The following is a 6,046-nucleotide window of genomic DNA, read 5'->3' on the forward strand; positions in this document are numbered from 1 at the left end:
TGTGGTGCCATCCTCATTTGGGGTGCTCACTGTTTTAAGCAAAATTACCAGCAAATATAAGTTTATGATGGAGATATAGAAAAAATGTACAGCAATTGCACTAAGATGAAAGGCAACTTAAGTTTTTGTTTGTGACCTGTATTTTCTTAACTTTTGTAATACCCTTTTCATTTGTATTATCACTTTTCAAAAAATAATGAAAAAATATATTTGAGAACTGGAAAAATAAACTACGACCCAAGCCTTGAACATGAATAACTTCTTATAGAGAAATCCCAGTTCAACTCAATGTTAGCCCTGGTGTCCCAGCCACTATGGCTAATGCATCTGTAAAAGGAAGATTCAAGGGCCAAAGTGCTAATCTTGTTCTCTTTAAAAATCAGAAAACCAAAACACCACCACCCCCAAAAATCAAACCCTTATCCTCTATCAAATGTCCTTGAAAACTGTTGTTGTTTAAAAGCTGGCAGTAGCACACCCTGCTCTGCTAAAAAGAAAAAAAAAAACCTTTCTGTGAAGAAAGGTGCAACATCCATAATCATCTAACACCCACTCCTGCAGGACCGGCAGAAACAGCCTCTTACCATCTCCCTGATTTCTTTAAGATATTCTTGATCTGCAGAAAGTTCCTGGGCATTGAATCTCTGTCTGTCCATCTCTTGCCCTGGGCCAGGCCCTGCTCCTGTACTATTTACTAGATTCCATAGTAAGCAGGGACTAGCAACAGTTTAAGCTTCAACTCTAACACTCACAGATTTGGTGAACAATCTATGGGTGCTTGGCACTACACTTGCTTGCACAGTTCAAAAAAATAACACCAACAGCTATGAGACTTTTCTGTGCCAACCTGTATTTTATTGTTTCCTTCAGCAGCAGCCCAGGAGAGTAAACTAGAGACTGCAAAGCAGGCGGCAAAGTGGGAAGCAGCATCCTTCTCCCATGGGTGCTCCTGGTGCCGACAGCTACTTCACCTTGCTTCAGGTGTGCACCCCTGGAGTGAAGTCAAAGTCTCTTTGCTCTAACGGGATACTCAACAGTTAGGCAGGAAAAAAGACAGACGTGTTACTTTTACTAAACAACCTAATCTCTTTTTCTGCTTTTACATGGGAATACAGCCAGTGGCAAGAAAAACTATGTGCATTTAACTGAAGGTCTGATGGGAGCTTACCCTGCCTACTCATCTGCCCTGTGTTACTACGCTGTGATTTATGGCATTAGTGCTTTAATAACAGGCTAACCTTGATGTAGAGACACAACCTTCTTGGACAGCACGACCCTCCTGTCTTCAGGGCAGAGCACGCATCATGTGGAATCTTGCCCTGCCCCAGCAAGGCTTCCTGGTGTGTTAAGCTGGGAGCTGTGGTTGCTCACTGGATGGGGAAGGTGAGCTCTTTCTCAAGACTTTTCATGCAGGACTCCACATCTAGCTTCAGCTTCTGCCCCAAAGGCATTTCCTCAACGTTTTCCTCTGTAACATGCTAACTAGCTAAGATTCCAAAGGTCCCTGCTGGACTAGAACGGTTTTGCTCATTTCTGAAGACACTGCTGACAAGAATCCCTGCTTGGTCTTCTCAGGTAAGAAATAGCTCTCTCACTTGAAAAGCCTCTTTTACCTTCTGTTAGGAGACAAGCACAGCGTGGACTCTTGCAGCTTTCAGATGCCTTCACGTCACTTACACTGCCTGTCCTACCCCACAGCTTCTCCTCCTCCTGCCTTTGTAGTCACGTGCTGCCCAAGGGCACGCAGGTTTCTTCTCCAGTTGCCTATATACACGCCCAGATTTTGAGTACCAGGATGCTGCCTTTCCTCACAACTCTCTGTACTGTTGATCTGTATTCCGTTTCTGGAGCTGCTGACACGCGCTGCACAGACACCTCCTCCCGACCCTGTCAGCCAGCACTCTGCTCCAGCTGCCCAGCACCAAAGCTGCACAGGCTGCCTGCATCAGACGAGCCCAGCAGCAAGGACTGGTCTAAGGGAGAGGCACGTCACTGAGCAAGCTATGCTGCCTGAGGCGAGAACTGACTTGTCCTTGGGAGCAAGGCAGGGATGTTCCTTAAATCAGTCCAGGGTTCAAAGTGCATTTTCTCCTCCTTCTGCAAGTTTGACTGGTTAAACAAGCAACCTTTGATAACTGCCTTATCTAATAACCCAACAAGAATGCTAGTGCATGCACCATTCAAGAGAGACCTGCTTCTTCCATTGTTTCCCTCTTAAATTTGTGAGTTCAGGAAAGTGACAGACAAACAGTGAAGTTAAAAGGGAGGTTGATGCAGTGACGCAGTGCAGAGCTAGGGACAGGTGCAAAAGAAAAATAAATAAAAAAAATGCTGCAAGCATAAGACAGTAACTGTGAAAGCAAGAGTTCCAGCAACTTCAGCAGAAAACTGCATTTTGGGCTGATGGTTTCTGAAATGCCTTTTCTTTTGAAGAGAGCACAGGATTTAAGCACCACCAGTTTCTGAAACACTGCCCAGCGTCATAGACTGTGTAGACTTCAGTTGGTTAAATCTCAGAGATGGCTGAAAATGCAGAATGGTGAATGTGTTTCTGTGCAATATATTTGCACACAGAGCATTAAGTACAGACTTTCCTGCAACCCATTCCTTTCCCAGCAAAAACTTGGTTTTTATGCCCATATCTTCCCCTGTTAACATTTTTATTTTCTCTTTACTTTATAGTGTCATCTCTGCTTCCTTACTTGCCTGCAAAATGCCCATTCATAGGACACCGTGTAAACAGTGCTGAACAGCATATGCTACGTTTCAGGATACACAGGGACTGATGTAAGGAAAATTTATATATGGCTATAACACATCAAAATGCTCAGATCATGTATTAAAAGTGGAAGAGAGTGGTTCCAGTAGAGCTGGAACCACTGCACTGCTGTTGGATAGGTACGCACAAGGTGATGATGGACAACATATCCTAACTGGTAGCTAACAACGGCAGTAGGCTATAACATGACATTTAAATCTTTCCTCCAAAACATGTCATCATTCATTACAACAGGTCAGTATGTTTTTGAGTACCTTCTCAAAATCCACAATTTTTATTGTTTTTTTTTAATTTTTATTTTATTTTATTTTATTTTATTTTATTTTTTTGCTCCTCCTGCCAAAAGGATTTTTCTTCAAAGATGCCACTGGACACTGAAGTGCTCTGCTCCATCTCCCCCGTCTGGTTCACTGCATCTATTTGATCTTTTACTATGAGGAAAAAAGAATAAAGGGTTATTTGATGACACTCAAATGCAGAGATTTCAAAATTGAAGAAAATGTTGCACTTGCACATGCTCCAAGAATTTGTTAAGGGCGAAAATTTAGTGTGAATTAAAAAAACCCCAAACAACAAAAATTGTGTTATAGCCTACTGCTGTTGTTAGCTACTGCCAATAGGATACGTTGTCCATCATCACCTTGTGCCTACCTATCCAACAGCAGAGCAGTAGTTCCAGCCACTGCCTGAGACGAGACACTCTTCTATGAAGACCTCCTCTGTCTCCAGACTAAACTGCATTTCCTCATGCAAAATCTTTGGCCAGTATGTGCCTTAAGTGGTACACTTAGTTGGTCCTAGAGAAAGAAAAAGCCTGCCTGCCTCTGAATAAAGCAGAGATGTGCCCTAAGTGACAGGAGTGAACACAGTTAAAGGAAAAATGCAAACATCAGTGTTTCATGCTGAACTTTTATTTTAATGTTATGCAACTGCATAAGTATAAATAACCGTATTCAATATACAACAATTATGACATCCATAAAGAGTTTCTCAGAGAAAATAAGACTGCAAACACTTACTTTATTGCACAGACCCTAACAATTTTTCTTTTTTTTTTTTTTTTTTTTTCTTTTTTTTTGGTAAGCTGAGGAAACTACAGCAGGATGTCTACTAAAGAACACATCAGATCTACAATCACATAAAGACTGACCAAGCAGAACACAGGCAGGAGGATCTCTAACAGCTCACCAATAAGGTAAACACCAACAAACACGTACTACGTAACACAAGCTTAAGCACTGTTACACTTCCAAAATGCAAAGAACTTGTCAGAAGTGATAATGAACTATACAAAATATCCATAAAGGTATACTGTAAACAAATAGCTAAATGTGCTTTAAAGGAAACAAGAGGATAGTTGAAAAAACGCAGAAGACTGTAAACTAGGAAATACCTCCCAGATAGAAATGTTATTTTGAAGTGCATTAGCGTTCATTTGTAGTAACTGCCAAAGCACAGGTGAACTGTAAATGTCGAGACCATTTTATCTTTAAAACTGCTCAAAAATATTATCCATTGTTCACTAGCTCCTCTGTGAAAGCATCAAAGGCAGTATGAATGTTCTAGTGCCACATGAAAAAATCAGGATTTGTTTATGATAGTATCTCTCCATGACAGGTTTGTTGTAATCCAACTCAACTAATCAGTGTAACAAGGTTTTCACTAGAAGGAAATGAATTCTGCACACTGTCAGTTATCATACAAACCTCCAAGTCAAGATTACACTGTGCTTTTATGAACAATTTTCTATCTTTTGAGACAGAAAGACAATCTGTAAGCCCTGAATGAAATAGGTAGGGTCCTAGCTCTACTGTGTGTACATATAACAGAAATAAGCATAACCAACATTCTATTGATCCCCATCATTAAAAAACAGGCACCTGCAAGGCTATTTTGTAGTGCTTCTGTACATGTTTCAAATTTTGCCTTTCATCAAAGAAACTAAATACCTCCACACTAAAATGATCAAAGTCTACATGTTCCACAGTATACAAAGTTTAAATAAGGCTTAGCAAAAGTAAAAAGACAGTCACATTCTAGCACCAAATAGCTCCAACAGGTTCCTTTGTTACAAAATGCTTCTTTTATAATTACAGTATTTACTTTTTTGCATACAAATAAAAAGATTATGTTATGAAATGTATGGAGCTACTCAATGCATTTAGAAATGAATGTGAAACCCAGAATTACTTGCTAAAAACAGCAAGATAAGTCTACAACATAAGGCCCCAGCTATGTATTACAATGTATCAGATGTCCTGAACATTTGGGAAGATAGGATACTGAAACTGCTTTTTTTTCCTTTTTACCTTAACTTGTCATAAAATAGAAAAAAGCTACGGCTGTATGAAACTAATTATGCAGACCTATGTACTATGATAATATGTACTATCTAAATGTATTAAAAAACAGGGATGAACATACTAGTACTGCAAGTCATGTGCTTATACTTGTGCCTCACAATGTAAGGGCCTGAATTTAAAAAAGCTCAAGGAACTCAAGAGAGAATTGCAGCAAAAAACTAAGCACACAGTGTGTGCTTCAGAGTCTCAGCCTTGTCCGAGGTGAAAGTCACAGAACACACTCCCAGCAGACAAGATGAGAACCGCCATTTCACCAGAGAACATGACTCCTGCTGGGACGCCCTGATAAGCAAGCGGCCCTCCCGCAGCTTTAACAACACCTACTCTAAGAGATAGGCTTTGTGTGGCAGGGAGATGCAGTTAGGTCTTGTGTTAGATCTGGTGAAGCAGTCAGCCAGGTACAGTACTATCAAAATTGGATTATTAAAAATACAAGTAAAAACTCACAATAAGTCACTATATTTATTCTGTACTACTATTTTTTTAACCTCTATCTAGGATTTTAGTAAGTAAAAATGTGGCCTATTTTTGTTTTCCTGTCAGACCAATACTTGTGCATGTCCACACCAGATCTGAGTTTCAATAATTTGGTTTCATTATTTGAGTATGGCAAACAAGTGGCAAAGCAACTATGTTAAAAAAGGGGAGAGTAAACAACGCAACCAACAGCAAACTACATATGCTACATTCAAACCTCAAACACATCACTAACTATTTACAGAGGAAATATCTTCTTCAACAGCTCTCAGCTGTAAAGGTTATTTTTGTACAAATACTATATGGTAACAGTTTTACCGGTTACAGTTAGGAAGGCATTTTGAAAAAAAAGTCCTCTATATATCCCCGTCCTCTTTTTTCAGTGACATGAAAGCTTTGTTGCACAAAGACAAGACACAGTGCTGGT

This window comes from Antrostomus carolinensis, unplaced genomic scaffold (assembly GCF_000700745.2).
Source record: "Antrostomus carolinensis isolate BGI_N321 unplaced genomic scaffold, ASM70074v2 scaffold7106, whole genome shotgun sequence".
Lineage (NCBI taxonomy): Eukaryota > Metazoa > Chordata > Aves > Caprimulgiformes > Caprimulgidae > Antrostomus > Antrostomus carolinensis.